The 24,852-nt window shown below is 36.2% G+C and overlaps 1 long non-coding RNA gene across 1 annotated transcript; it reads left to right on the top strand.

The window, feature by feature from the left end:
* The first annotated feature begins 2,079 nt into the window (after positions 1-2,079).
* On the top strand, positions 2,080-11,344 carry LOC125472258. The gene is made up of 3 exons (XR_007254187.1): positions 2,080-2,254; positions 2,509-3,473; positions 10,610-11,344. It is a non-coding gene; the product is annotated as an uncharacterized LOC125472258 (long non-coding RNA).
* The last annotated feature ends 13,508 nt before the right edge of the window (positions 11,345-24,852 follow it).

A 24,852-nucleotide genomic window follows, 5' to 3' on the forward strand; every position in this document is an offset into this window, starting at 1 on the left:
GGACCACCTGATGAAATTCCACGGGGAAAAACTATATTGGTTTTGCATAAACGTAAGGCTTAACACAATTTGTATTGTGCATTATATAATCAATTTTTTCTTCTAGTCTCATCTAAAAACAAAACAATATGAAAATATATATAAAAAAATTATTATAAAGTCAAATAGAATTTTACAAGATATTTTTATTTAAACTAGGAGAAAATATAAAATTTTGTATTTCATTTTTTATTTTTCTGTGCTAAGTGGTAAAGGTTTTCAATGAATATAAGTCTTTGGAATATATATTGAAAATTTTAACGAAACATTTTTGGTATTGTTCATTTTTACTCTAGAAAATCACTTCTAGTACTATTCACTTACAACATATTTTTGTCCTTTTGATTAAAACACAAAGTTTTCAAACCCTTGTAATTAGTTAGGGAGTTTTAACGAAACACTCTTGGTACTGTTCACACAACAAGGACATTTTTTATTTTCTTGTGCTAAGTGGTAAAATTTTATAAATATAAGTTTGTGTGCTATGAATAAAATCTTATATTTTCTATATTAGGTTAGAGTGTCAAGTTAAAGAGAAATTCTAAGTGGAATTGTTTTGTTGAAGAAATCCATTAGAAGCTAACAATGCATTACAAGATTGTTGCGGTGTCATGCCTTAAAATATATAATTAAGGACTAATCATTGTGATTTTTTACATGGGTACTACACTATGTTTGATCTTCATGGCCTAGACTTATGATGACCTTGGAGTTTCTACATAGGTACTAAACCATGTTTTCAGGGACATGAAACGTCACTGGTAATAATTCTAACTTGTTTGTATTGATAAATTATGAAAGATATTAATATTGTCTGCTATCCAAAAGGATTTCGTTGCCTACATTTTTTTTTAACCTTATACACTTTTTTTCGCCTTCCTCCAAAGCTTCATGACTTCGCCACTGGTGGTAGTGACAATGGTAGTGGTGAAACGTCTAGTTTTAAGCTCTTCTCGCCTTCTTCTCCAACTTTCCTCCTCCATTGACGCCACCTCATCCCCTCCAACCTCTCTCCTCCCTTGTCATCCTTCCTCTGCAACTCCGACCAAACCAGCACCTGACAATACTTGTGTTTTCCTTGGTGCCCTTCTAATTTCCTCTCTCACTACCACCAGCCAACGCCCCTCGCTCGAATTCATGACACCTCTATTATTGTGATATCTGAATCTAACATGAAAGTATAAACCATGAAGGCAAGAACATCCCACCCACCATCCACCGAGTTGTCTTTTTAATCTACCAGCATAGTTAGACTTACAAGGGTTGTTGAAGATATGACATAAAAATGGAGTATGCCGACATGATCTGGTGCTTTTGTGATGAAAAAGGTTAGTGTTTGGTTATGGATTGATGGAAACTGAGTGTTGGTTATCCAGTGCTCGGTTAATTTTTTTCAAGAATTTTAATTGACACATGAATTTATTTCGTTGGGCCACATACAAAAGTTAGTATATCAGGTATTCTCCCGTGAGCATCCAAATATTATTCCCACAAAAATCCAAAATTAATAGAGAAACCCCTCATGGAACACCAGGACTGTCTAAACAAATCTGTATAAACGCATGAGTGAACCACACCCGTGAACGTTTTATCAATTTTTGTTTAGCTGCACGCGAGGACCATCTAAACAATTATTGTACTGTTTTGGGTAAGCAACAATTGTTCAATATATCTGAGGTTTTGCCCAAGGCTTCTTTCTAAAATATTCAATCAAGTATGTGATTTGCTACCTAATAAGGAGATGATCCTTCGGAGATCCCCCATAAACAACCTTAGCATTATTTTCCTATATACTTAATTATTAGTTGACAATACTGTTTGAACCTAATTGGACTTTAACTTAGTATCTTAAGGTCAAGTGACGTTAAACTTGAAATCAGTTAGAGTCAATAATTGATTAAATCATATCCCTTGAAAGTAGGACAATAAGGATGTGTTTGGACCCGATTTTACACTATTAGCCCAAGTAATCTAGACCGTTGAATGAGCACAGCCCTTACACGTCTTGATGGAAAATGGATTTTTTGCGCAGGGCAGTTGTGTGTTGAATTGGAGGTCCTTATTCACGGTTCCATGGCTTTATCAGGCATGCCCATCCAAGTTTACCCAATGAAGATGCCCAGCGTTGTTTCTTGAGTTCTGAAATTGTCCCCCAATGTGATGGTGCTTGATCATTGCGTCAATGTCCATAACGTCAAGGCATACCTACCCAAAGGTGAGAGTTATTTCTTTCTTTCTAACAAATGCATTTCGGTTGAATTCATAGCCAAGTTCTTGTTCAGATACATGTATGTATATTGTAATTTAGGGTTCTTGCTAATTCTTGCTAATTGTAGAGTTCCAACATTTGGTATCAGAGCATGTATTAGCTCACCCTAAATTCAATTCTTATAATTACTATTGTCGTTGATTATATTTTGATTATGGGAACTATAATTCTTCGATTAATGTTTGTTGGTTTTCTTCTAGGTACTGTGATCACGTTTGATACAATGGTGAAAACACCAGAATCAACTTGGGCCTCTCCTTAAAAAACATGAACCCTCTGAGAACGAGACAGAGACTGGAATCGTAAAAGAATCAAGTACAGAAACCGTGACCGCGTCCATATCAAAAGGTCGCATACACCCGAACGCTCCAGGCCACGCAATCGTTAGCGGCGCAGGTCAACTATTGAAGAAGAGGGGCGGCATGTTGTGATTAATTGACTCATATAATTGAGTTGGCAACAATTAAAGACCGAAGACGAAATAGATTGGAGTGGTAGGTGTGCAAAGTAAAAGGGTTCCTGAAGCAAGTCGAAAGCAGGAAAGAAGCAGCAACGTTAATCACATAAACACATGGAATTATACATGTGTGACTTTGTGGATTAATAAAAGGAGACTCATGTGATCACTAAGGAATTGATTTTGGTTAAGGTGTTATTTATACAAGGATGATCAGTTTAAGTCCAAGTGGGAGAATGTTGGAACCTAATTGGACTTTAACTTATCATCTTAAGGTCAAGTGACGTTAAACTTGAAATCAGTTAGAGTCAATAATTGATTAAACCATATCCCTTGAAAGTAGGACAATAAGGATGACATGCCAGTAAGTGGATAGCCCTCATGTTGGAATTTTTTTTGGATGTGCCAAACTGCTTTCGTGATAGGAGGAAACAGTTAGGGTTTACATCTATAAGAGGATTGTCCCTACTCAAGAGGAATACCATCTATTTTCTGAAAATTAGCCCTATTCTAGTGAGAACATAAGGTCCCCATTGAGTAGAAGATATTTCCTTATTCACAGTTCCATGGCTTTATCAGGCATGCCCATCCAAGTCTACCCAATGAAGATGCCCAGCGTTGTTGCTTGAGTTCTGAAATTGTCCCCCAATGTAATGGTGCTTGATCATTGCGTCAATGTCCATAACGTCAAGGCATACCAACCCAAAGGTAAGAGTTATTTTTTTCTTTCTAACAAATGCATTTCGGTCGAATTCATAACCAAGTTCTTGTTCAGATACATGTATGTATATTGTAATTTAGGGTTCTTGCTAATTGTAAAGTTCCAACAAATACATGTAGTTTAACAGGTAGTGTTGCATTGTATCGATCTACTAGGACCACTTAAGCATGCATGAATTAATTTGTTATTTCGATTGACTGTTTAACGTGCTATGTTGAAATCAAATTATCTAAAACCGTATATGCTTTTTAACAAGAGAACTATATTATATATAGGTTACTAGAAATAGAAGTTACCAAACACTATGACTTACATTTTGGTTGGTAAGTTGTTTAATAACGGGACAACTGTTTTGACAATGTACCAAATTAATTGTCACAAAAGAATTACTATATCTCGGTTTGATAATAATTTGGTTTTTAAGTTTTACATTTTATGCTTGAGATATGCAATTATAATACATGAGCGAAAGGGGTGATGAAAAACAATGATAGTGAGAAAGAAGGGAAGAATATAAAAAAAATGAATAGAAACAAAATTTTGCAAGTGAAAATAATTAGAATAGTTTTTGTTGAAGATAATTTGGGACTTTGTATGAACTTATAAGGAGTTTGGTATTCTTTATATTAGCAATTGGTTTATGGTGGAACTTTACATTTCTTCATTGTATTAGAGTATTTTTTTTTTACGTGCGAAGCCCAATAGCTGCACATGCTCTACGTCATTCTATTTGTGTTGTCAGTATGTTTGACTTGAAAATTTACCACGTATAAAATGGTATGTTGAGAATGAATTTCACATCAAATTTTAAAACACTTAATCACATCAAAAATAATATTATGCTCAAAACTTGAAAGCGACGATTCACATCACATATTGTAAAGGTGTGCCGATCGAATTTATCATGGTTGAGGTAGCAAACTCCTTCCGACTCGTGACATACCAAAAATCATTACAAAATTGAATACGGGATTTAACTAATTTAGCAATAGTAGAAGATAATCAAATTTAACTTGAGAATGCATTTGTCATTTGTCAGCAATTTCATCGCATTACTACAAAAGACAAAATCTGGAAAAAGAAATAAAAATAAACAGTTGATGGAGGAAGGTGAGTCATGAATGAGGTCCTAAAATCTGACTATGCCATGACCACGACTCAGAATTGCTACTGAGTGCTTGGCCCCTTCCTTTCTAGATGTTGCCATTTTCCTGTTGCCTCCCACCACATACATGATGATGCTATGACATGCATGCATGCATGATGGGTACATATATCCATGTAGATGCATGCAGTGGCTTGTGCTTATGGTGACGTGGTGGGTCCTGAAGAGTTTGAAAAGGGTTTAGGGTTTTGTAGGTTCGATCGGGTGGGCGCTGGGTATATTGACCATCATCAGAATTATGTAGTTTAGCCCCCGGACAAGAGGGGACCTATCGGTCTCATTCCGCGTCAGCTGCACAAAGCGCCGTGTTGGAGTTTGAATTTGCACGCCAAGAGAGTGCGGGCTAATTTGTTCCATTCGGATACGTCTCTTGCATGTTCTCAAACCCTATTTCTTAGAATTTCTTAGCACGATAGAAGAATTTAATTGTTGACCTTGTTGTTACGTTTTGAATTTAGTACACTTGTGTGCAAAATCTTTAAAGAGTAAGATGTCATTCTGTGAAATAACTGGTTCAGTGGTTGTCTTACATTTTACGATAAAATCTTCTTTTGAAGTCATCTGATTAAAATATAATGCAAGAATGCAACATTTTGACTTGCTCATTCAGTGTTTGCTAAGATTTATTCACTTATAACCCGTTTCCTAATGGCCTAAGAATAGTATCAATCTAGATGATGTGGAATTTAATCTTAAGAAAACCAAAATCTATGACTTTTGGCTCTTTGTTTTTGTTTGTTTAACCTGAACCGGTTTCCTATTAGTAGTCTTCAAAAGTTTCAACCTTCAACTAAGTAGAAAACCTCTAAGACCATTAGACTTGAAAATTTAAACTTTAGTTTTCTTAATGACTCTGCATGCTCAATGAAAAGTGCGTAAAAAGTTGTTTTTGTTTGTCTCGATAGATTGTTATCGCAGTCATTTAGCTGAAACTTTTGAATACCTCAGCGCAGCCGGCATTGCCGTTGTCTTATTATATGTACACAAACAAGGTAATGAAGAAAGTCCAAACGTGAGATATATATATGTTTATAAAACAATTTACAAAGAAGATAAAGTTTCTTTGATTTTTGTGTACATCATCACTGTAGAACCCTAACATGGGGACACACCAACGTGCGCATACTTCAGCTGTTTTTGACTTTTGAATTCGATACTGCTTTTGTTTTCTCTTCTTCTTATCTATTTCTTATCTAATGGTCAAGGAAGATAATAGTTTTATTTTTTTTATTATTTTATTATTTTTTATCTTTCTGTAAAATAATAGCCAGTTCCATTCACTTGATGATAGCTTGGACCAAACGACAAGGTCTACATCAAATTACCAAACTCAACAGAGCAAATAAAAAATAAATAAATAAAAGATCAAACACACTTTAAACGGCATAATTATGCCTTACATTTTTTTTTAACTATTTAGTATTTATGACAGAAAGTAATAGTTAATAGTTGTGAGATAAAGTTCGAGCCACTGTTGAATTTCATTACAGTGTTGTATTTAGGATTGTGGCTTTTTATCATTTGTCTTCTTTTTTGGGTTTAGGGTTTCAGATGGCTACTTTTAACAACATTCTCTTTATAAAAAGGAAAAGAGAGAGAGAAAAAAAAAAAAGAAAAAAAGAAAAAAAAAAAAAAGAGGAAACAAGACATCTACCAACCCAGATTTAATTGGTAACTATTTAATTACCAATTTTGTCTTTGCAAAAAGGAAAAGAGAAAAAAAATAAGGAAACAAGACTTTTACCTACCCAGATTTATTTGATAACTAGTTAATTACTTGGTTTGCACATATGATATGAGGGTATATAGGAACACTAGCATGCTTAATGCTTTCCGCCTTATATTAAAGTCCACCAAAATTTGAAGTAAGCTGCTTCCTTGCATGCATTGATATTAATTTCTTATGACATAAAAATCGTGCCAGATTAATCATTTTCTGTAATAAAACTCGTGACGACCTCTAGATGCATCTAACGAGAGAAGCTAAGTTCGGGGAGCCAAAGTTGGTTTTAGCTTCCCATTTGCACCTTCGGGATAGAAAAATAGGGTTGTCAATTATAGGCGTTTTGCTCAATCTGACTAAGAATTAAGGCCGCAACTCAAATAAGGCACACATCCATCAAATAAATAGCCAAGGGCCATAAGCAATCAAATAATGGCCTCACGCTTGTTACAAGCCAAAGGGATGGCAGCTCAGAGATTAGCAGAGGTTCGACCAAACTGAATAAAAATGTAATGGGATAATAGTATATGTTTAGTTATTTGAAATAAGAGAAGTCAAGAATCAAGAAAAAGAAAAGGCTAGGAATCTTGTTTTACATAATGTGAAATAGCTGTGGTTATGCGCTATCCACCTATTATCTCATATTATGAAAATGAGATCACTTTTTGGAAGATCTTTGTTTAAAATATGTATTGAAATAAGTTAAATATAAATTTGAAACTACGCAATTTGGATACAAATACAATATTGAAATACAAATACAAGTAGTTGATGATATGTGAAAAAAGTTGAGGTTCCAACATAAAAACAATTGGCAATATAGGGAGTAGTAACCCAACTTACTTATAAGTCTATGAAAGGTCCCTTCTCCCATCAATGTGAGATTTATTCTTAATACCGTCCCCTCAAGTGTGGTGAATTTTCAAGCTAAATATGTGAACAACACAAACAGGGTGACGTGGAGCATGTGGGACAATCTGCTCTGATACCATAAAAAAGTCGAGGTTCCACAAAAAAACCAATCATTAAGAGTAGCTAACTTACTTATGAGTCCATGCACGGTTCCTCCTCCTATCGATGTGGGATTCATTCTCAATAATATAAACTTAATTTAATTTTAAACCAAAATATATGACTTTTGGCGTGTGCTTTTTATTGTTCAACCTTCAAATTCTTTGTTCAATTAGTCGTCGTTCAAAGTTTCAAATTTCAACTAATTAAATAGACAACACCTAGACATTAATAACAATAAGACTTGAAATTAGTTTTTCGTATGACTTTGTAGGCCTCATGAGACCCTTGTGCCTTAGCTTGCTTGATGAAAAGAGAAAGAGAAACATCGTTTTGTTTGTCTTAATTAAGCAGCCATTAGTTTCACCTGATGAATTGTTTGAAACCTTCGAATTCTTCAATTCTATATTACTGAACTGAATAGATAAACGACTTAAGATGCAGCAGCCGGCATGAGAATTGTCTTATTATACATGTAAATAAGTTAAAAAGTGCAAACATGAGATATGCCAAAAACAAGTTACACGCACAAGCAAGTTAGCGTATTTTTCAGTATACTTGTGTTGTTTTGGACATTTGAATTGTGGATAATGCATTCCTTTTATTTCTTAGTTGTTATAAGAAAAACAAAAGCTTTTTTCTCAAAAATATCCAATTGGTTTCATCCAAATGGATGATAGCATGGGAAAATTACTGGGTCATCTTAATCAAATTACCTTATAAAAAAATTAAAAATATTTGATAAAATTACGGAAGGAAAATGATGAACCTTTATGAGCCTCACACATACTCATGTTTAATGTTTAATATATAGGAAAATTAATAAAAAAATACTTTAAAACTTTGCATTTTAACAAAAAACCATCTAATAACTTTATTTAATGATAAGAACAAGAAAAAAAATAGGTTTTTTTATATTAGCACCCCACAAAATGTTGAATGCACGCCAGATTAAAATTTGGTATTAAATAACTTATTTAGCATACAATGCAATGACAATTTTGACCTTATTAGGTTTTTAAAAAAAAAATATCTAAATATACCTCAAATCACTTTTAATGCATTGTTTATCTTCTTTATGTAACATCCCACACCGCCCAGGGGAAGGGGAGTGAATCCTGTAAGCCTTATATGTATATTCTCATCTCTACCTGACACGAGGCCTTTTGGTAGCTCGTTGGCTTCGGGTTTCATTGGAAATCCAAAGTTAAGCGAGTTCGTGCGAGAGCAATCCCAGGATGGGTGACACACTGGGAAGTTTTGCTCTCATAAGTTCCCAGAAACAAAACTATGAGGGCGTGGTTGGGGCCCAAAGCAGACAATATTGTGCTATGGTAGAGTCGAGCCTAGGATGTGGTGGGGGCTTAGGCTGGGATGTGACAATTTGGTATCATAGCCAATCCTTGACCAGAAGTGTGCTGACGAGGACGTCAGGTCCTTAAGGGGGGGTGGATTGTAACATCCCACATCCCCCAAAGGAGTTAATCATGTAAGCCTTATATGTATATTCTTATCTTTACTTAGCACGATGCCTGAGCTCACTGGCTTCAAGTTCCATTAGAACTCCAAAGTTAAGTGAGTTCGTGCGAGAGCAATTCCAGGATGGGTGACACATTGGGAAGTTCTGCTCGCATGAGTTCCCAGAAACAAAACCATGAGGGCGTGGTCGGGGCCCAAAGCAGACAATATTGTGCTACGGTGGAGTCAAGCACAGGATGTGGTGGGGGCCCGGGTCGTGATGTGACACTTTAACTATCAAAACCCTTCCGACCCTCCATTGTTAAACAAAACCCTAACCAACAAAACTAAAAACATGTTGATTGAGAAAATTTATTTTTGACGAATGAAACACGAAATCAATGTTTCAGAAGCTTCACATGAGGTAAGACTTCATACTTTTTATTGTTTTAGTGATTTTGACGACATTGATAATTATTTAATTAATCTTGCTTTTGTTGCATTATTCAAGCTTCTATATTCGTATTCATCTTTTAGGGATCACATGGATTACAAAAGATTAAATACCTAAAATTACCACCAAATATTAAAAACAGACGACATGGGTTTTAATGTTGGAATTGAAAACAATCTACATATGCTTTAAATCTTAGGCAACATCTATTGTCAAAATTCTAGTCGGCATTTTTTGTCCAAATTAAAAGCTTTATAAGATTTGAAAAATGTGGGGTGTATAGAAAATTTGGGATGCATGTAAAAATGTAAGATGTATATTGAGAATGTAGGGTGTGAGGGTATTATGAGAAAGTATGTGGGGTGTATTAAAATAATTTTTAATTGAAAAAGCAAATATGAGGTGTATTAATTATGTAAGGTTTATTCAACAATTTGTGGGGTGTTAATATAATAAGCCAAAAAATAAATAAAAAAAGGGTAAATTACATTTTGCCCCTTCAAGTTTGGGTGTAATTGCAATCTCATACAATATTTTTAAAACATTTCAATCACATACATTTACTTCTATTTTATTTCAATATCGTACAACCGTTAAAAAGTCTGTTAAGTTAGCAGTTAAATGATGATGTGGCTACCAAACTTGTATAAAAACTTTAATTAAAAAGAAGATCACTACTTTTCTTTTGTATAATTAAAAACATAAAAAATAGAAAGAAAAAAAAAAGACAACTTTAATGAAAAGCTCTGATACTGGTTACTTTAAAGGAGGTATGAAATTGTAATGAAATCGAAATTTATGTATGAAATTGAAATGTTTTAAAGACGTTATATGAAGTTGCAATTAACCACAAACTTGAACGGTAAAATGTAATTTAACGAATAAAAAAAACATAACCCAAATCGCGTGCAACACCCATGCCCTTTTCTTCCTTTCTTGCTAAGGGCTGGTTTGGTATTGTTGTACTTTAAAAAAAAAAAAAACTACTTCTGCTGTGCTGTGAGAATAAAGAGCTATGAAATAAAGCAGTATTATAGTGTTTGGTAAACTTTAATTTAAAACAACTATGATTGTGTGAAATGACCAAAAATGGTATAATACTAGATGTGCCATTAATTTAATTTTCTCCATCTGCATTGAGTAGTCTTTCCCACTCCCCACTACTGAACTAGACTTTCCAAAAATCAAAAACATCTTTCTAGAAGTCTCCCCCACAACTCCAATTTTCTCTTTTTTGTTTTTTTTTGCTCCATCTTCTTTTTTATTTTCTGCTCTGTTCCTCAATCTCTCTCACCTGTCATCTGATTTGCAGTACATATATGGCCTAGTTGCTCGAGGAGTTCATTATATACATCAGGCAAGGCCAACACTCCAGGATGCTGGTTTCTTCTTCTTCTAGGACTAATCATTTTTTCTTTTTGAAACTATATAGTGTGAATTTGATCATACGAAGTAGTTTTGTGTATTTAATTTAGTGTATTTGGAATAACTGAGTTTTGGTGTCTATCTAAGCAATTTGGGTTCTCCTAATTTGCAAAAATACAAAGATCAATCGCCTGTAAGCGGTGCAATCTGGAAAATCTGCAATGCCAAAACCGAATCTGGTCCTCGCCGGAAAAGTTGGTGTTATTTCTCGACGCTATTTTGTTGGCATGGGAGTGAGAGAGGACGGACAAGAGATGGGAGGAAGGACAGAGGCATAAATAACATCCTAGGGTATGGAATTCAAGGTCAATAACGGTGATTGTTGAAGCTGGAAGTGAAAGGCGTTGTGGCGGGATCGACGAGGATGATCTCCCAATTGAAGTTGGTGACGTCTTCCAGTTGATATTATGTGTAATTATTTAATTGTTTAAGGTCATTTTGGGTGTTTAAATTTTTCATTAAAGGGCTCAGCGCCTCTTTGCAAATTAGGTTTGCGTAGAAGCTATGAAAGCAAAAAAAAGTTGGTTTTTCAAAGCTAGCTTTTGCTGCTTTGAACTTTTAGCTTTTTTTTCATCCAAAACTGTGAAAAAAAAAGCTAAAGTTGAATGTTTACCAAACACAAAAAAACTCCTAGTTGTTTTTGATACCCGTTTTTTTTTAAAATCACCTCAATACCAAACCAGTACTTAAGCTGGTTTGGTATTGTTATGCTTTGAAAAAAAACTACTTCTGCTATGCTGTGAGAATAAGCAGTTGTGAAATAAAGCAGCAGAGTGTTTGGTAAACTTTTTTGTAAAAGTGCTTTTGAAAAGAAAAAAAAGCAGTATTACAATGTTTGATAAATGTTTATGTAAAATAGATGTGAAAAAAAGTTGGTTTTTCAAAGCTGGGTTTTGCAGCTTTATGTTTTTGGCTTTTTTTTACCCAAAACTATGAAAAAAAACTGAAGCTGAATGTTGCTCAGCTTTTTTTTATAGCCATTTTTTTTCAAAATTACCTCAGTACTAAACTAGGACTTAAACCTACGACCTTCCTGAAGGTCTTTTTCTGGAAGGTTAATGTCCTCCTTTCGCAAGTGAAATATTTCGGGCCGACATCCCGTTGATCGCCGTTCATCTTCCAGAAGCATTGCTTTGTTTTCCTTTTGAAGCGAGGACTATTGTTGGATTTGTAATCACACCAGCTGTAAATCATGTTGTAACCTTTACCGTCAAGATTTAAGAGACCAATGCATGATACCAAATTTTATATTTCGTGTAGATCATTATTATCTGTTATACAAGAACTCTAAATGGGAAAATGATAGCTGGATTCCTTGAAAGAATTTTTTTGAAGTCGTCAGCCCCAAGCGGCTGGGTATGGAAAACTCATTTGAACTTAAAAATTTAATTGTTGCTGGAACCAATGTTTGGAATATGGACTTGATCAATGCCAATATCTTTGAAGAGGAAGCACGGCTGATCCGTAAGTTACTTACAACCACCTGAAGGTTTGTGTTCTAGGTAAATTTAAAATTTGTGTTTGTCGAAGTTGCATTGATGCCTTGCCCACAAGGGCAAACCTGTTAAAGAAGAGAGTTACCACGGATGCGTCGTGCATGTTTTGTGAGGGGGGTGATGAAAACAACGGAGCACATGCTACAAGATTGCCCAGGGATGGCGAGAATTTGGCTTTCGAGCCCATTGGGTATTCGAGTGCATGAAGCACGTCAGTCTGTTGGCAAGATTGGATATTGAGCTTCGCACATGCATTGGCAAAGAAATTTTTTATTGTGATGGAAACATGGGTGGTATACTAAGTTTTTTTATGTAATTGGTAGGAAATTTTATTTTTTAAGTTATTAACTTTTTAACACATAAATCCTACTATTTGTATAGTGACACGTGATGTACCACCTCGTGTGTTGGTTGCACTGAAAAATCTCTTGCATTGGCAAGGGGGAGTTTTGATGCTCATTTGGAGCATTTGGCAAGAACGTAATGCATTACTCTGGCGGGGAGTATCAAGATAACCAATGGATATTCATTGTAGCAAACAAGCTTGGCTGCATGGGTATAAAAAATGGCATGGGAAGAAAAAGGAGGCAAAACATGTTAGTATGCAGAAAAGGAGGAAACCTGAGGTTGGGTGGTTAAAATGCAACTTCGATGGGGCGTGGGAGGAGAACAGAGATTAGGAGGAGTGGGCGTGGTGTGTAGAGATGAACGGGGGGAGTTCGTGGCAGCAATGTTAGCAAAACATGATGGCATTTCCTCGCCATTAATGGCATAGATGATGGCAGCCCGTGCTGCTGTTCTGTTGGCTCGAGACTTGCAGGCCGAATCGGTGGAGCTTGAAGGTGATGCACATGTGGTTCTCGCGGTAATGCAACGAAGTATCGAGGATGATGTATCCCCTTTGGACATATGGTGAATGATGCTCGACACTTCTTGCATTGGATCCCCCACACAAGGTTGACTTTTACTAAAAGGGAAGTTAACAAGGTTCCACACAGGTTGGCAAGGTTGGGATTATTTCTGGGTGAACAAATGTTATGGTTTGAGAAACATCCTAATGTAATCACGGACCTTATGTTTGAGGATAGTATATAGCATTGTATTTTGCTTGGTGCAGGATGCTCTTTTTCTTTTCGACCGGGTTGAAATCCCTGGCAAGGAATTTATCGAGCCTTTTTAATGCACCGTAATGCATCATATCCCCTATTTGTACGTATTTGCATCTTTGTATCAATGAATGTCGTACTTGGACTCAAAAAGGAAGTCTGAAAATATTCTATTAGTGTTTTTTTTTTTTTTTTTTTTTTTGAAAGGAAAAGTTCCACAAAATTAAATGGGAGGAAACTTACAGAAAGTCATTAACAATTCAAGTCATAAACCAAATGTAGACCCTGTAAACGTGAGTTAATATTAAAAGGGCATGTAAAGATTGTGTAAATATTAGGAGTCCTTTATTAGGAAGGATATATATTTATATCCTTTATTGTTTTTTTATGGAACAAGGATTGTATGTGTATATATTTTAATTACGTAATACAAAGAAATTTAAGTCGTAAAAAATTTTTCTGTTACCGTGCTGCACTTGGCTGACCTTGTTCCGGTGTTTCTTCTGTAGTAATAAGTCAGGTTGTGTTCTAGCGGAAGTGCAGCAGTGTAGTTCTTGTTGCTGTTGTGCGATGTTGTGCCGTGTACTTTGTGGTGCTATGAAATTTGTTTTCTTTTTTCATTCTTCTGTGAGTCAAGATGACAAGTGTGGAAGATGACTCAAGATTAAAGTTGGAGGGTGGTCCTCGTACACCAACCAACAATCCAGTTTTAAACCCCGTAGTCATCCAGAGTGATGTTTCCACCGTATCAAATACTGTGAAACTCAACGGATCAAACTATCCTCTTTGGTCCAAGGTATTGTTGATGCACATTGCTGGACGTGGTAAAAAAGGGTTCGTAGCAGGGAGTATCAAGGAACCCGGCGAGGACAGTGCTGCGTACGAGACGTGAGAGATTGGGAATGTAATGGTGAAAGGGTGGTTGATCAATTCTATGGAGCCTGCTATCATGGGATTTTTCATTCACCTTCGTACGGCTAAAGAGGTATGGGAAGCAGTTGCTCGAACATATTATGATGGTTTTGATATTTCTCAAATTTATGAGTTAAAGGTGAAATCGTTTCGACTTCGTCAAGAAGATCGTCCTGTTGGTGTGTATTATGCTGACCTCAAGTTCGTTTGGCAAGAATCCAACCTGTATCTGAAGAAGAGCTAATGCAGTTTGAGCGTCTCATGTTAATAATTTACAAGAAGTGTGGTTATTGCATCACCGGCTAGACCATGCATCTTTTGGGTATTTACAACGTATGTTGCCTAGTTTATTTAGTGGAATAAGTGAATCAAACTTACATTGTGAAGTATGTATTCTTGCTAAAAGCCATCGTGTTTTGTTTCCTCCTAGTATGAATAAAAGTTCTTTTTCGTTTAACCTTGTGCATTCCGATGTTTGGGGGCCCTCTTCAGTTACCTTTTCTGGAATTAAATGGTTTGTCACATTCGTTGATGATTGCACTCGTATGACTTGGCTATGTGTGTTAAAAAATAAAAGTGATGTTGGTATGATGTTTCAATCTTTCTCTCAGATGATTCAAACGCAATATTCTTCTGTTATTAAAGTTCTCCGTTCTTACAATGGAGGTGAATATATTAAATTTGAACTATCGGAGTTTTTCCATGATCAAGGAATTCTCTATGAAACAACATGCCCTTATACACTACAACAAAACCGGGTTGCTGAGAGGAAAAATTGTCATCTTATGCAAACTGCTTGTGCCTTGCTAACTGGTGCATCTGTCCCTAAGCGTTTTTGGCCAAAAGTCGTTACCTATGCCGTGTATGTGATTAACCGTATGCCATCTCGGGTTATACGATTTCAAACACCCCTCCAAGTTCTTAGTCACCATGCTTCAGTAGTGTCTACTAACACTTTTACCCCTCGAGTGTTTGGGTGCGTTGAATATGGTCATATCTAGAAAATTCATCATAGTAAGTTGTATCAGTGTGCCCTACGGTGTGTCTTTGTGTGTTTTTAGTCACAACAAAAAGGGTATAAATGTTATCATCCTGAGATGCGACATATGTATGTAACCATAGATGTGACTTTTTCTGAATCCAAATATTTTTACACTCTAGTGCATTCAACTTCAGATCACTAGGAGGAAAGCACTAGTGGTGACTGGGGTGGCTGGACCTAAGGGAGACATGACTGTTGAAACATATACGGATGCACCTGCTACTACTATTGCTGTAACCGAAAAACCCTCGGTTGTAGGTGCTGATCATGGTATGGCAGAGCTACGGCCAACTCTTGTCGAGAACAGGGCAGAGCTTCGGCTAGCTCTTGCCGAGAATCAGAGGGAGTTTCAGTCAGCTTTTGCCTAGAGAAACAGTGCCCATACACCCTCTGTTGCTGAAACATCTTCTGCTTATTTACGGCAGAATCTTGCCGAGCCTGTTAGTGTGTTACCCTATTTCTCTAGCTCTATAGTGTCATCCAATATATCTTTTCTGAATATACCTAAGGTAAGTATTGTAGATGATTATGTAACTAATCCAAGTAATGATGTGAGTACATATAAATTGCCAGCAAGATAAAATCGAGGTGTGTCTCCTGATAGGTTTTCTCTTGAAGAAAAGGTGAAGTATCCAATAGCCAACTACGTATCATGCAATAATCTTGCACTGTAGCGTCAAGCCTTGGTGAACAATATGGAGTCTCTTCAAGTGCCAACTCGAGTGGAAAAAGCTCTAAAAGATCCAAAGTGAGAAAAAGCGATGGATGAATAAATGTTGTCGCACAGAAAAATAATACCTGGGAAGTGATGGCACTACCTAAAGGGAAAAGGACAGTTGGATGTCGGTGAGTGTTTACAATCAAATACAAGGCTGACAGAACGATAGATATGTACAAAACAAGGTTGGTGGTTAAAGGATATACCCAAACATATGGTGTAGACTACCAGGAAACTTTCTCTCCAATTGCCAAGATGAATACGGTACGTGTTCTTATTTCTTTAGCTGCAAATATGAACTAGCCATTAAAGCAGTTCAATGTGAAGAATGCTTTTCTCCATGGGAATTTGGAGGAAGAAGTATATATGGATTTTCCTCCTAGATATGATGCTGGTGAAAAAGCTGGAGTATGTCAATTGTGTAAGTCACTTTATGGACTTAAGTAATCGCTTCGTGCATGGTTTGATAGGTTTACCCAAGTCATGAGAAAGAATGGGTATCATCAGAGTCATTCTAATCACACATTGTTTATAAAAGGCTAGATAAAGTGACAGCCTTGATTATCTATGTAGATGATATGATTATAACATGAGATGATTCCGATGAGATTTTGAAATTGCAAGGAAACCTTGTAGCCGAGTTTAAGATGAAGAACTTTGGAGATTTGAAGTATTTCCTTGGAGTTGAAGTTGCTCGCTCGTCTAAAGGTATTTCTTGTCTCAATTTAAATATATTTTGGATTTATTAAAAGAAACCGATATGCTGGGGTGTAAACCGGTAAACACTCCTATTGTTGAAAAACATCATCTATGTTTGGATCCAAATCAGAAACTGGTTGATAAAGGTAAATATCAGAGGCTTGTAAGGGAACTAATTTATTTGGCTCATACTCGTCCGAATATCACCAATGGTGTGATTGTTGTAAGTTAGTTCATGCACTCACCAAGTGTGGATCATATGGTTGTTGTTATGCGTATCTTAGCATACTTGAAGTCAGCACTGTGGAAAAGAATATTGTATGGGAAAGACATACATTTGAGAATTGAAGGATTTACTGATGCTAATTGGGCAGGTGATGTAACAGATAGGCGGTCCACTTCTGGGTATTTGACTTTTGTTGGAGGGAATTTGGTTACATGGCAAAGTAAAAAAAATAGAAGGTGGTATCATGGACATCTGCTGAGGCCGAGTATAGGGGTATGGCTCAAGGAATTTGTGAGGTTCTTTGGTTACAAAAACTTCGTTGGGTTCAAACTGAAGGAGACCATGAAATTATATTGTGACAATAAGTCAGCAAGAGATAAAGTTGATAATCTAGTACAACATGATAGAACGAAGCATATAGAGGTTGATCAACATTTTATTTAAGAAAAGCTCGAGAAGAAGATTGTATCAATACCGTTTGTGAATTCAGAGGAGCAACTTGCAGATGTTCTTACTTATATTGTATGTAGTAGAAAGTTTGATGACTCACTTATCAAGTTGGGCATGTGTGATATCTATGTGCCAACTTGAGGGGAAGTGTAAACGTGACTTAATATTAAAAGGGAATGTAAAGGTTGTGTAAATATTAGGAGTCCTTTATTAGGAAGGATATATATTTATGTCCTTTATTGTTTCCTTATGGAACAAGGATTGTGTGTGTATATTGATGAGTGCACATTTTACTATTTATTTTATCCCGAAAGTTACATTTTCTTGTGACATTTTGGATTTAAATAAAAAGAATTACACGGTTTTGTGTTTTTATAATTAAATTAATGAGTTGGAGAAAAATCATGTCATAATTCTTTGGTTTTAATTTAATCATGTGATTTCTTCTACTTTAAGTGCCTATGCCTAAGCCTTTAGTTAAAGTATGTGGATTATTTGGCTTTAGAATATACATGTCCATTTTATTTTATTTTAACTTGTTTGCAGATTGGAATTATTTGGAGAAGCATCAACACCTAACAATTTGGAGAATCACAAGGTTATACCCAAATTGGACCGACAAGGAAGAAAAGTTAAATACTTCTCTCCCATTTTTCGTGGTCATCCGTCACACCAAATCAAGAGAAAGAGAAGTTTTAGTAAAGTTAAATTGGATATAAAGACGAGAATTAAGTGGGAGTAATTAGCATAAAGGTTATAAAGGAGTTAACAATTGTTTTTCCATTTTCTCTCCTTTATTGTCTTCACTAAATGGGCATTAAGTTTTGATAAGTTATGGAAAAGAAAAAAAAAAGAAAAAAGAAAATAAAAGGAAGAAAGCTCGGCAGGTTGCAGCGGCAAGGTGGGAGGAAAAGAAGAAAATAGAACAAAAATAAAATGCAAGGAGAAAAGGGAGCTGACGGGAAGCAATAGAGGAGGAGGGAGGAAATCTTGGCATTCTTTTCTTTTGGTTTTATCTTCTAACTCATGTATTGTAAATATGGTATGACACTTTGTTTCAATTTCTTTTAAGAACGGATGAAAATTGGTTCACTACTTATGTCAGTGATGAATTCTTTATGTGTTTTCTACGGATGCATACTTAGTAAGCATATCTAGGATTCTAATGCTATGAATATGTGTGTGCTTACCCTTGTCGAGTGAGGGCCTACATATGTTCTAAAGTAGTATTTGTTAATTGCGATTAACATATGAATCAATTTCTAGGATAAGTAAGACAATGCCAGTACTTATGATGCATTGTGATGACTCAAACTCTTTTTGTTCTTAATGATTTCTACTTGTTAAATCTATGAACACGTCATTCTAAATTGCATGCTAAGGACTAAGTTAAGTTGAAAATGTCATTCTCTTAACATACTACATAAGAAAGAGTAATAGGTTAAGTTCTAACATTGAGCCAACTTGAGCATCTTCATCCAAAAATAAAAGAAATTTGAATGAAACATAACATGTTTGCATGATTATTTGGTGGTGGATAGCAATTCCCCTAACTCGTTTTCTTAACTTGTGAATTACAATCTATTTTTATTATTTAAAATTCGCTTCTGTCCAGTTTTTGTTGGATTTAATTAAAATAGCTAATCAACTCCAAAAATCCCATAACTTTGTATAAGTGTACCTCTGTGTGTCTAGTATCTGTATATAAAATTTCATTGAATTTGGATAAGTGTAAGTCAGTCTAATAATTATTTTTCGGTGGCTGGTTAGTAGGGACAGTAGCCTAGTTTTTGTGACATGTTAAGTAATTAGATAAAACAAACTTCCTCTGGAAAGACCCTTATTTTCATATGCTACAATTGAAAAATCTTAGTTTTAATAAGGAAAATCAATAGAACATTTGTGTGCTACTTTGTGATGTGCTTTTAATCCTATCATAAATATTTTAATTATGTAATACATTGAAATTTAAGTCGTAAAATTCTATTTTTTTTTTTTTTTTAAGGCAACGACATTAGATCTTTATATTAATTTTTGTAAAAGGCAGAAAGATACCAAACAAGCTGGGACAAAGACATCAGCGATTTAAGTATCCCTACAACTATCAACAACCAAAACCTCAGTAAGAAAGTCTAGTGGTTCCTCGAAACAAGAACGAAAGCCGTACAAATAAAGGGAGTTTCGAGCAAAGTGATGAGCATCTTCATTAGCTTGGCGATGTGTATGGGTAGCAGAAGCTTTAGTGACCCCGAGTAGCAAAGATTTTGAATCCTCCACAACATGCCCAACGAAGGACAAATTGGTAGAACTCAATTAAAGCGCTGCCATGATTTGGAGAGAATCACACTCAAGCAAGAAATTGTGTAGATCCCTATGCGACGCCTGAAGAAGCCCCTCTCAAGTAGCCAAAGCCTTGATATGCAGGGGGAGGAAACATGCTTAAAAACCTTGGAACAAGCAGCCACAAAATGACCATGATCATCACGAATTACAACACTGACTCTGCTGAGTTTTAGAGGCTCCATACACATTAACTTTAAACATCCCAAGAGGCGGTTTCCACCATTTGAGGGTAGAAAGATTGGGACGGAGGCGGGGAGAACTCGAAGTTGTCTTCTGAAAGTCATGTCACCAACTGATGGCAGAGGTCGTAGACACATTAGGCTTAAGAATCTTTCTATTCCATAATTTTTCATTGCGGGCAATCCAAATAACCCACCAAATCATCAAACACAACTTGATGTTGAATCGATTAAGGTCTCTTGCCAGGAGACAAGCCCACTCCAACATAGAGACCACAGGACCAGGAGGAGGAGAACCTAGAGGGGATGCCATCCAAGCATAGATGGCGAAACTACATTCTCGTAAAAGATGTTGCGTGGTTTCCACCTGATAATTACAGAATATGCACGAAGAGTCAATTCAGACATACTTTCTGACCAGATTACTCTTCGTAGGAAGAATGTCCTTACACGTTTTCCAAGCTCCAATCTTTACCTTAGGGGGGGGACCTTAGCAGCCTAAACTCGTTTCCACAGTAGATCACAGTCCCCAGACCCAGAAGAAGAGCTTGTCGAGTTTCCTTGGTCGAGTAACCACCTACAGGCCATATGATAAACACTTTTGACAGAGAAAAGCCCGTTCTTATCGAATTGCCAAATAAGCCCATCTGGGGGACATCTAAGACTTAAAGGCATTAATGCAACAATATCACACTCTTCATCTAAGAATAAGGACTTCAGCAAAGGAACATTCCATTGTTTGGGGTTTTGGTGCATCAGTTGGCTAACCCGATCAAGAGTACAAGCAAAAGGTGTAGAGGAATAAATTTTGAAAAGGGACGGAAGGGGAAGCCACCGGTCCCCCTAGATCTGAGTAGATTCCTCGGTATTAATCTGCCAACGTAAACCCTTTTCAATTACCAGCCTAGCCACACACAAGCTCCCCCAACCAAAAGAAGCATTGGATTTTACTTTCGTAACAAGGAAAGACGTGTTGGGGAAGTATTTGGCCTTCAAAGTTAGAGCAATTAACGAATGCGGTTCGACAATAATTCGCCACCTCTGTTTGGCTAACATCTTGAGGTTGAAGGCATACATATTGCGGAAACTTGAGCCACCCTTGCATTTAGGTGTACAAAGCTTATCCCAAGAAAGCCAATGTGTCTTGCAAGAAGAATTGGAATCATTCCACCAAAATGTAGCCACTATTTTGTTTAAATCATCGCAGAAGTACTTAGGTAGAAAGAATGAGCTAATGCATATAATGGGATTGCCTAAGCAACAACTTTTATAAGGATATTGCGACCCGTTGCACTCAACAATCTACCCTTCCAACCTTGGAGACGTTTCTAAAGCCTTCCTTTGATATGGTTGAAGTAGACACCCTTATTTCGACCCATCAACGTAGGTAATCCTAAATATTTTTCATATTGATCAACCCGGGGTACATCTAGCAGCTTACTAAGAAGTAATTGATCATGGTACTTAACATTTCTATTGAAATAGATTGCACTCTTTTAGAGGTTGACCTGTTGTCTAGAAGCATGTTCGTAATATCGAAGAACATCACAAATTTGTTTACAGTCGAAAATCGAGGCCTTAGCAAAGAAAAGACTATCGTCGGCAAATAAAAGGTGGTTGATAGTAGGAGCCCCAGACAAATATTGATCCCTTGTAGTCTTCTTTCAGAGACCCATTTAGACAAGATAGCAGAGAGATCCTCAGCACAAAGTAAAAAGAGATAGAGGGATTGGGTTGCCCTACCGTAAACCCCTCTCCGGATGCAGGTAGCCCTGAGGGAAAACGATTTATAAAAAATGAATAGGTGACACTGGTTACACAAACCATCATAAGGTCAATCCATTTAATTGGAAATCTAAGAGTTACCAGCACCTTTCTCAAATAATGCCATTCCACCCTATCATAAGCTTTGCTCATATCCACTTTGGAGCCAGAAAACTTTTTTTCCCACGTTTTCTCCTAAACAGAAAATGGGCCACCTCTGATTCCAAAGTCGTATTGTCCGAAAAAGACACCTGAGCACAAAGCCATTCTGTTGATCAGAGATAAGGTGAGGAAGGATCAACTTGAGCAGGTTAGTCAAGACTTTAGAAGTGATCTTGTAAATAACATTGCAAAGGCTGATTGGGCGTAAGTGAGCCACCTTAAAAGGTTTTTTATGTTTAGGGATCAGAGGAACATAAGTGAAATTAATCTTTTTGAGCATTTTCCCAGGTTAAGGAAAGATAGAATAACCAAAGTAACGTCAGAGCCATTTGGACTTTTGGTAAAACAATGGAGGGATGCCATTCAGACCCGGAGACTTGGGACCATCCATCTGAAAGAGTGCAATTTTTACTTCATCAGCTGAAAATGCAGCATTAAGAGTAAGAAGCATATCCGCAGTCATTCGGTTGCCCAAAGCCTCAAAAATTTCACCAAAGGTTGAATCATCATCACTTTGGGACTTAAAGATATCATTGAAGTAATCAAGAAAAGTTGATTCAATTATGTGATCATTTTCAGACCATCTGCCGCTTGCATCATTAAGGACCAAAATACGATTCTTGACCTTCCTAGTGTTTGCACTCTTATGGAAGAATCAAGAGTTATGAGCTTCTTATTTGAGCCAAGAGGATTTAGATCTTTTGAGCCAATATGACTCTTCAAGCGAGAGCTGATCATCAAGCTGAGAGAAAAAGTTAGTTTTCTCAGCCAAAACACTCTTGGAGAGAGGTTGGGTTAAAATGAACTCCAGTTTTGTCCTAATGCACTCGATCGACTCCCATCTCGAACAAAAGGTATCTCAGTGCCATTTTAGGATTGCCACAGTCAAGAATTTTCTCTTTTCACACACTTGAAACATAGAGACTCCCGTAACCAAGGTATCACATGCCTGGCAGACGATGCCCTCACAATCGTCATGTGAAGTCCACATTTGTTCAAAGAGAAATTATTTTCAAACCCTAATAGAAGGCAAAAAACCATTCCTGAGCTCTAAGAAAATGGGCACATGATCAGACTTACAAGGTTTCAAATGCTGTATAGAGACGAAGGAAAAAGGAAAAAGGTTGATCCAACAGCGAGTAGTGAAAACCCAGTCAAGATGTTCCTTAATTCCTCCATAATGACTGGTTATCCAAGTGAAAGGACCACCAATAAAGATCAGATCCTTTAAATTGCAATCTTCTACCGATTCCCTAAACCGGAGAATCTGCCCAATAGGTCTAGCAGCCCACCCTCTTTTTCATTGGGATGTAAGAGTTCATTAAAGTCCCTTCCACAAATCCAAGGTAGCATAGAGGCAGAAATGAGTGAACGAAAGAGATTCCAAGTAGAGAACCAACGCGAGGTGACAGGATGACCATAAAAGCTAATTTTAGCATCGATATGGTTAGGAGCAGAGGACATGATACAGATGGGGACCGAGCAAGTCCACCAACTATTCCACATGAATCAACACCATAAACAAATTGAAAACCCAATTTAAACAAGAGACCATTCAATAGTGAAGCAGAGCACTTAGTTTCGTTAAGAAACACAATGCTGGGTCATTTTTGTTGGATTAAACCTACTAATGCTTGAATTGTTCGCAGATTCCCAAGCCCACTACAGTTCCAGAATAGGGTGTTCATTGTTGTTCGCTGGGCTGAGAGAGCTCAACTACCACCGTTTTTCCTTCAATACAATCATGTGATCGTTTCCTGCTTATCCAACCTGTGTTCTTTAGACCTGGCATTCGTGTCGTGTTTCTCGTGTTCGTGTCGTTTTCGTGTCATACCCGATAGCTTAATGGATCGTGTCGTGTAATACCTGTTAAAGTAAACGGGTAATATGACCCGACCCGAAATCAACCCGTTAATATTATCAGGTAATATGACCCGACCCATTACCTGTTAAGAAAATTATATTTTAAATCAATAAAAATGAAACGAAAAACATAATTTGACCCAACAAAATGTAAAATATAATACTAAATTAGTATATACATACTAAATTTCGGAGTTGACCCCTTAATGAAAGTTGTAAAGCTTTTCATTACGAGTGATTATATTTTTCACACTTATTATTATTAATTTTTCACTCAAATAAATAACATTGTTCATGAAATTTGGAGGGTTTTAAAAATCTACACTTATTTATACTTTCATCAAGTATAACATAAGATTTTATGGTATCCACTAGTGTAAATATTTTAAATTGAAGATCGAATTGATTCATTGTATTCATATAGGGTCAATGAGTGCAGCTGTAAAAAATCATCAAAATCGGAGTTAAAATAACCGTTAAATCGTAATTTTTCGTTTATAACCATCGAAAAGTTTTGTCTTATTACTTGATCTCTGAATGTTTGCTTTTTTGCAATTTTTGGCGTATGCGATCTCGAAGCATATATAAACAAGTTTAACGGTTGGATCGTTGAAATTAGTTTCGTAGGATGCGTATCCCATCAAAACGATAGATTCACTAACACTTAAGAGTTTATTTATACTTTCATCAAGTATAACATAAGATTTTGTGGTATCCCCTAGTGTAAATATTTTAAATTGAAGATCGAATTCATTCATTGTATTTATATAAGGTCAAGGAGTGTAGCTATAAAAAATCATCAAAATCAAAGTTAAAATAACCGTTAAATCGTGATTTTTCATTTATAACCGTTGAAAAGTTTTGTCTCGTTACTTGATCTCTGAATGTTTGTTTTTTGCAATTTTTGGTGTATGCGATCTCGAAACATGTATAAACAAGTTTGACGGTTGGATCATTGAAATTAGTTTCATAGGATGCGTATCCCATCAAAACGATACATTAACTAACACTTAGGAGTTTATTTATACTTTCATTAAGTATAACATAAGATTTGTGGTATCCACTAGTGGAAATATTTTAAATTGAAGATCGAATTCATTCATTGTATTCATATAAGGTCAAGGAGTGTAGCTGTAAAAAATCATCAAAATCGGAGTTAAAATAACCGTT

Source organism: the organism of the source record quoted next, unplaced genomic scaffold (genome assembly GCF_019419815.1).
Source record: "Pyrus x bretschneideri cultivar Hongxiangsu unplaced genomic scaffold, Pyrus_bretschneideri_v1 Contig68, whole genome shotgun sequence".
NCBI classification, from domain to species: Eukaryota; Viridiplantae; Streptophyta; class Magnoliopsida; order Rosales; family Rosaceae; genus Pyrus; species Pyrus x bretschneideri.